Below are 8,925 nucleotides of genomic sequence, written 5' to 3'. Positions count from 1 at the left end.
TTTCTATAGTTTTTTTGTTTGACCCATTCATTCTTTCGGATTAAATTAATTGGTTTCCAATTAGTTTTTAATCTATCTTTCCATGGCCATTTATTTCATATAATTTTTTATTGTGTCCTGATCTGAAAAGGATGCATTTGATATTTTGGCCTTTCTGCACTGAATTGTGAGGTTTTTATGCCGTAGTATGTGGACAATTGTTGTGTACATGCCATATACCACTCAGCAGAAGGTATATCCCCTTTTATCCCTATTCAATTTTCTCCAGAGATCTATCATATCTAGCCTCTCTCAAGTTCTATTTGCCTCCTTATCTTCTTGTTTATTAAGAAGTTAAAGTGAGGGGCAGATTGATGTCCCCCACTAGTACAGTTTTCTATTCATTTTTTCCCTCTAATTCCCTTAACTTCTCCTCTAGGAATCTGGATGCTATACCACTTGGTGCATAAATGTTAAGTAATGATATTGCTTCATTCTTGATGGTGCCTTTTAGCATGATATATTTTTCTTCCCTATTTCTTTTGATTAGATATGTTTTTGCTTTTGCTTTATCTGAGGTAAGGATTGCTACCCCTGGTTTGTTTGTTTGCTTTTATTTAAATTTAGTTTAGCTGAAACATAATATACTCTACTTCAGCCTTTTATCTTTGCCCTGTGCATATCCCCTTGTTTAAATATGTTTCTTGTAGACATCATATTGTAGGATTGTGCTTTTTAATCCACTCTGCTATCCACCTCCATTTTATGGGAAATTTCATCCCATTCACATTTACACTCATGATTACTATCTGTGTCTCTCCCTCCATCCTATTCCCTCCCGTTTATATTTTTGTTTCTTCCTTCTCCATTCCCCTCCTTAAGAGTTTTCTTTTTGACCACTCCCTCCCTCAGTATTCCCTCCCAGTGCCCCCCCTTTACCTACCATTTCCACTTACTACTATTTCCCTCCCTTCTAACCATACCCCCCCCTTTAAAACTTCCCCTTTACCCCTCCTACTGCCTGGCACAATAAATTTTTATGCTAATCTATGTTATCCCTTCATTGAACCTAAATCAATGAGAGTAAATTTCATACAGTGCTCCTCTCCCTCCTTTCCTTGTATTATAATGAGGTTTTGTATCTTTTCATGTTATAATCCTAAACTTAACTGATTATGATTATCTGTCTTTGAACAAGAACCAATGAGAATAAATTTCATATGATGTTCACCTCCCTCCCTCCTTCCCCTCTACTATAGTATGTTTTTATGCCTCTTCATGTGTCATAATTTACCTTTTTCTGCCTCATCCTTTCCTTTTTTCCCATTACACTCCCTTTGAAATCCTCAAGGTTTTTTTATCATCAGATTAGTTCATTTATACACACTCCCTCTATCTATGTACATCCCTTTTATGTGTCGCAATAACCATATAAATTTCAATATTGACAGGTATCTGCTTCTCATATAGGGATGTAAACAGTTTGCTCTTACTGAATCACAAATTATGTGTGTGTGTGTGTGTGTGTGTGTGTGTGGGCATGTGTGCCTGTATGTGGGTGTGGGTGTGTGTGTTTTCCTTGTTTACCTTTTTATGTCCTTCTTTGAGTCTTGTAATTGGAGATCAAATTTTCCATTGAGCTCTGGCATTTTCATCATAAAAGTCTGGGAGTCCCTTTTTTCATTAAATGACTGTCTCCTTGCCTGAAATATTTTGCTCAGTTTTGCTGGATAGTTGGTTCTTGGTTGCAGTCCTAGTTCTTTTGACTTATGAAATATAAAATTCCAATCCCTCTGATCTTTTAATGTAGAAGCTCCTAGGTCCTGTGTAATTCTGCCTTTAGTTCCACATTATTTGATTTTTTTTTCTTTTTGGCTGCTTGTAGTATTTTCTCCTTGACCTTATAATTCTGGAATTTGGCTACTATATTTCTTGGAGTTTTAAATTTGGGATCTCTTTCAGGAGGATCCAGTGAATTCTTTTGATAAGTATTATACCCTCTGATTCTAGTACTTCAGGACAGTTTTCTCTGACGATCTCTTGGAAGCATGTTGTCCAGGCTGCTTTTTTCATCATGGCTGTCCAGTAGACCAATAATTTTTAGGTTCTCTCTCCTGGATATTCTCCAGGTCAGTTGCTTTTCCAGTGAGATATTTTACACTTTCTTCTAATTTTTCAATCTTTATATTTTGTTTGACTGACTCTTGATTCATTATAGAGTCCTTAGCTTCAAATTGACTGATTCTAATTTTTAGTGAATTATTTATCTCAGTTTTTTAATCTCCTTCTCCATATGTTCAACTTTCTTTTTTAAGGAGGAAATTTCTTCAGTTAGATTTTGAACCTCCCATCCCAGTTTGCCAATTTTAATTTTTAAGGATTTATTTTCTTCAGTGAGATTTTTTTTTTCCCAATTGGGTCAATGTAGATTTAAATTTATCTTCTACCTCTCTAATTTGGCTTTTTAAATCTTTCTTATTAACTAAATTTTCTTATTTAAATCTTTCTTAAGATTTGGAGAAATCTTAAAAATTTCTCCAAGAATGATTTTTGCTCTTGAGCCAAGTTTATATTTCCTTCTGTAGTCTCATGTGTGAGTATTGAGTCCCTGTTGTTCTCTGTATTTGGTTGATCTTGCCCACAGTAATAAGATTAGATTGTTTTTATTTTTTTTTTATTTCTCAGCTTCTTTATTACCTATTCTGATTGCCCATTTCCTGACTGTGCTTCTTAGTCTGGGAGCTAAGGGCCTGGTTGCTAGCTTTGTTTGCAGTAACCTCTGGGTGTATAGACTGAGACCAAGGCCAGGGCTCTCAGTGTTTCCCCTGAGTTACCCTGAGGTTCATGGAGTAACATATGGGGGAGCTGGGGTCTGGTCACTTCAATGTTCTGCCTCTGTGACCCTGGGCTACAGCTCAGATAGGCTCAGAAGCTGGTGGCCAACAGTGTTGTTCTGTCTGCAGAATCCTCTGGTGCTGCTAAGGCACACTTGGGCTTCTGGTGTTAGGGTTTTCTGTCACCACCTCCCTGGGCTTCCAGATGTCCCACTGGTCAGTCAAGTTGGGCCTTGTTGGGAGGCCTCCAGGTCTTTTTTGCTTCAGACTCCATACTGATTCAGTTACATACTTACTCTTGGTCTTCCAAGCTTGAAGCTGTTTCTACTATGTCAGGATTTTACACAGGGTGGGACATTTATCTCTGGGTTTCCTGGGTCAGGGATTGGTATTAGATCAGCTTGGGTTTACTCCACCATCTTGGCTCTCAGAGGTTTGGGTAGGTGATTTTTAAACATCCAAGCAATTTGCTGATAGCTCCAGGAGAAGCTGCTCTCTCTGCTGTGTGCCCTGTGCTTTCTCTTATCCAGATTTGACCAATTCTCCATTCTTTGGTGGGTAAATCCACTGGTTCTGGTGTAGTTTGCTCTCAGGTCCACCCTGGTGCAGCCCCCATGTGCTCTGTGCTCCCCCTTATCAGGCTTATGTGGGCACTTTCCTGACCTGGGAATCTGCCATGCTCCATCTCCCAATGGATTATGTCACTCTAAAATCCATTCAGATTCACTCTTTAAAGGTTAGTGTTGGAATTTTAGGAGGAGCTTAGAAAAATCCCTGGTTCCATTCTGCCATCTTGGTTCTGCCTTCTTATCAACCTCTTTTAAAAAATAAGTCATATGTATTAAAACCTGGAAACGTGAAGGCAGAAACAGATATTCCTGGAGTATTTTCAGAGCATACAGTGATTTTTTTCCAACTAAAGCTGTACTCTAAATATGAGTAACATAATAATAATGACTATAATGGTAACTTGCATTCATATGATTTAATATTTGCAAAGCACTAAATATGTAATATCTCATTTGATCTTCACAACCACCCTACAAACTAAATATTATTGATGTATTTATTTTTTAGTTGAAGAAAATGAAGTTGGCAGTTTAGGTGACTTGACAAGAGTCACATATCTAGTAAGTGTCTGAGATGGGATTTGAACTTAGATCTTCCTGACTCCATGTCTAGTATGCTCTTATCTATTATGTTACCTAGCTTCTTTTCAGAAAAAAAAATAAAAGGAAACAAAATCAGACTTCAAATTAATTTAGTTTATCTCTAATAGGTGTTTATTATTATTATTTTTTCTTTATTGGTTACTCAGTCTTCTTTCTATTATCTTAAGGTAGTGATTGCCCTATCTTTTGCTTTTCTCCTCTACTATTCTATCTACTCCATGGCTTTTCTAATTTCATTAAAATGCACTGCTTCAGATTTCACTTCTACACTGATGAAGTTCTCATTTATCTCTCTTTCCCTGACATTTATTCTGAGTTCCAGAGCTGTGTGACCTACTCCCACCTGTATGTACCTTAAAAAACAAGTCATTTAAACACAAGGACACTAATTCTTTCTATAGAGTGTTTGTCTCCTATGTCCTAGCCAAGAAATGAACAAACAACCCTGGTAATCTGAATAATCTCACATTGTTGTCCCTAAAATGATTAGGGGCCAATTTGAGAGTTTTGTTAGTTTTCTGACAAAACTATATGAATTGCTGTTATGAGTGGGAAAACTACCATTCAAGGTATTGGATAAAGAGCATGGACTCTTCCTGATTTAGCATAGTATCAGTGATAGATTAAAACAGGAAGGGAATACTTGTAATCCTCACTTTTCTGTCAACTCTTGTGAGGACAGAAATTGGCAGAAACCATAGACTAATCAAAAGATCTCAGAGTGAAATTTCATTTGAGAAACATGCAGAAAACATTTGCATTTAAAGAGAAAATGCATGGATTATTTGGAGACACTATACAGTTAGAGAACAGCATGAGGAGTAATGATATTGAGCTGGGAGCTATATAGAGTAGCAGGAAAAAGCAGCTATTGCATAGTGCATATATAGGCTACTGGAATAGAAATTAGGAAGATTCAAAACCCTGACCTCTGACACTTGTGTGCATGATTAAGAAATCTTTTTGCCACAATTTTTTCATCTATAAATTGAGGTGGTTGACTTTTTATACTCATTTAGCAAATGATGATACATTGGAAAATATTAAAAATTACTTTGAGCATTTTCAATAATACATTTTTATTTCTCTGACCTAAATATAGACATTTTCTTCTTTGAGCTTTATGAACAGTTCATTTGCTAGGAGAATCCATAGCAAGACTCCTATTATGTGTCTAGTTCCTGGTTTTCTGAATGAAGCAGTTACCTAGAACCATGAGAAATCCTCCCAAATGCAGACTTCATAACACTTGATGACCTTTGACACGTTTTTATTTTACTACTCCAAGAATCAGTTTCTCTTTCTGATTTTGCTACTCTTGTCGCCATTCATCTTTAATCCTCCAGTCTCTCATGTTTGAAATGACACTTTCATATTTTATCCTTCTTTCTGGTCATCCCTTCTCTACTTAGAACTCTTTAGTGCTTTTTAATGACTGGCCAGTATATCTGTCTAGGAATTACATAATCTGGGAAAAACCTTTCAATATTTTTCTCATTCTAATTCCATGTATGTGTATATATATTTAAAAATCTAAATGAAATGGATTACTTTCTTGTCTCCTCAATTCAAACTGTCTTAATACCCTTTAAATGATTCTTCATGCTTCTTAAAATATTCCCCTCTTTATATTCCCTAAAAGTTTAATTCCTATATACTGCTTAAAACCCTACTGAAATATTACCTTCCCCATGGAATTTTCCAGGATTCCTGAAGTGTTTAATAGTTATTTTCCAGTGTGGACCTCTCTCTTATTTACTTATTTAATGATTTTTAATATATTACACACCCATCATATATATGTATAGATGCATATACATATGCACATATACATACATAGGCATATGTGTGTACACATACATACATATATGTATATATCCATTCAACTATACAAATTCACTCCATATCAAGCACAGTCTTATTCATTGCAGGGGTGATGCTTAACAAATGCTTTTGAATAATATTACTATGATAGGAGGTTTTACATAGAATAGGTAATTTTAATTTATGTGTTAGTTTACTTCTGTGATTTGTCAGAAAAAAAACAAAATACTATTTTTCATGGTCTTACATCTCACTAAGCAGGTTCTGTGGTATCCTACCTCTTGATGGATTAAAGCACAGTATGGGCAAAGTGAAACATTCAGAAGACCTGCTATCCACAGCATATCATTTTGCTGTTAGCACTCTACATAGAATTTCCTTCATTAAGAGTGATCAAAATAAACTTTAGTGAGCATATGTCAACAGTTTTATGCTTTGCATGATACCATTAGGAGATCGTTGAATAAGCTTTTTCTTTCTGATTATATATCTCAAGGAACTTGGTAGAATCTTAACATATCTATGAGAGACACGTTTCAGAAGAAAGATACAATTCTGTTTCAATGCAACAAGAAGATTTTGGCAATTAGTAAGAAATTAAGCCATTAGGATCTTATATTCTTTAAACTTTTCAGTATACTTGGTGATTTTTAAAATATAGGCTTCTATACTAAACTATGAGAAATTGGTTCTCTTAAAGAAGAACCTTAGAAGTAATATTTAAAGAAATTAAATGATTTCAACATAATTTGGAGCCAGAAACATGTCCATTGGGCAGATGATGTGTAATAATATAAGCAATGTAAATTAACAAAATTAGAATTGCTTTTTAAACAAGAAATTAATGAAATGCCCAATGAGGGAGAGGGTGGAAAGGGAATGGGAATTTGAAAATCTTTACTGCTCCTTAATAGACCTAGGGGGAGTTTGAATTTCCCTGCTGTGAAAATAAACTCTGCCCCCTAGAGCTCACAGAAATCTTCCCTGCTTTGAAAGTAAACTCTGTTCCCTGGTAGGGTGAATGTAGTTACATGGAGCCTGTGGTGGGAGGAGTTTGCTGAGGAGAAGCAGAGACCACAGAGAAGCTGGGAGAGAGTGAGACTGACAGTTGGAGACAGTTGCAGACAGTTGGGGACAGGAGAAGAGCTCAGAGAGAGAGATAGATAGTTTTATGGGTAAATATTGATCATATATTGGTTTGTGGGAAGGCTAAAGGATGTCATGGCTCTCAGCATTATTATGGATTCTGAATATCTTTGGTACTATGGTTTACTGGTTTTGTGATTTGGTTTTCTGGTGTGTAAGTAAATCCTTCAACTTCATCCTTTATCTGGAGAGTATGACATATTTTTCAATCAAACATCCTGCAATACTTATAGTCATGGCACGGTCTTTATCGTGATTGTGGATGCTGTAAATATTGCATTGGTGGTACAGTGGGTTTCGAAAATTTAAAACAAAACATCCCAATTTTAGTGTTGGAATAAAGGTGGTAGAATATAGACATGTGTTCAATGAATATAACTAAATAATACTAGGAAAACAGGTTAAATGCTAGCTTAGAATATTAGGCAAAAGAATTGTATTTATCAATAAGCAAAACTCCAAACTTAATTGGTTGATGATATTGCTTGTGGCAAATTGACTAGCACAAATTAATTCAAAGGGATGGTATTTCCAGGGACTTAAGCTTTGAAATCTCCAGAATGGGTGAAGAAAAAAAATTGGAAGCTTAATGATGGGTCGGCTTTTGGAGACCAAATAGAGAAATATTTTTGTCAACCAGGTACAGAAACAAAAATTATATACAAGGTAAGACTGATCAAAGACTCTGAACTCTATGTTTCCATAATATTTGTGGTGATAAACCTGTATATTTTGGAAGAAATCATCTTTGAAATCACTCTCCAGATACTTGTGCAGGATCTCCTCAGCATGGTCACATAATTGACTGTCAGCTATGATTTGTAGGCATAACACTAGTCGATGCAGTCTAAAAAAAAAAAATAGGAAAAAATTTCCCCTTGTAACAAAATGAAAAAAAAATTGTGAGAAATAAAAGCTCTGGCTGCAGGGATGAGAAAGGAGTTGTGGGGAAAAAAAGATACTTGTTTCTAGATCCTGAGAGTAGCAATGCTACTTCTTCTGCTAAGAAGAGGTGTTGTTGCCGAAGCTTAGAGCTGGGAATCAGAATAATACTGAATGCTGAGAGAAATGCCGCAGTGAAGAAATACTGGGAAACATATAGAAAAAAAAATTCAGAATATCTATTTATCTCCTAAAGCATATAGATTCTTGTTTTTAGGGTTAGTGTTACTTTTAATAGATGAGTTTAATTTTTCTCATTTAATTAGGGATTTTTATTTAGTTTTGGAACAGAGAAAGAAGTTATTTGAAATTGTACCAATCTTGTAAACTAAGGTGGTTATTAGACATAGAGATAATAACTTTTAGTTCTTGACTTAGAAGGCTGGTGCCATTTGGATGGAGGATTAATGAGATTACCTTCCTGTGTGGCTTGGTAATCTTAAAGCAGATTGTAGATCCAGATCCCACACCATCAAAATTCAGAAGGAGCTGCATAGCCCACTGGTACAGCATTCTGGCAATGTATAAAAGAGAAGAACCAAGTCTGAGATTTAAGAATTTGCTCTACCTCCCTCATTTCAGCTTTCATTCATAAATAACTTAGGTCAGAGGTACCAGACCTTTTCAACATTCTCCCTTTGCACCTATTTTATAGATATTTTTATTGATTAAATCTCAGCATCAAATAGGTGTCATTATTTATTTTTCAGTGAATTTTAAAAATCTATAATTATATCTGAAATCATACAGTTTAAGTGTACTTTGTATACTCATGTGGTAATGCAATTTCTATAAATTTCCCATATTTGGAGATCATTAAAAAGTTTTTTTAAATGCTACACTACAGTGTAAGGAATGGCAAATACAATGCTAATGCAATATTCCCCAGTTGCTGTGCAAGAGGAATGTGTGACATTACTCTGCTACTTCTGACTTTTATTGATCATCTGTTAGTTTACATTCGAGATTTCTTGATGATAAATTATTTCCCTAAAATCAGTTTTGAGTAGTTTTTCATCCAATCTTGA

This window comes from Petaurus breviceps, unplaced genomic scaffold (assembly GCF_028583685.1).
Source record: "Petaurus breviceps papuanus isolate PSGF00001 unplaced genomic scaffold, PetGlider_PUasm1.0 41, whole genome shotgun sequence".
In the NCBI taxonomy this organism is placed as follows: Eukaryota; Metazoa; Chordata; class Mammalia; order Diprotodontia; family Petauridae; genus Petaurus; species Petaurus breviceps.
This window is presented reverse-complemented; position numbering follows the sequence as displayed.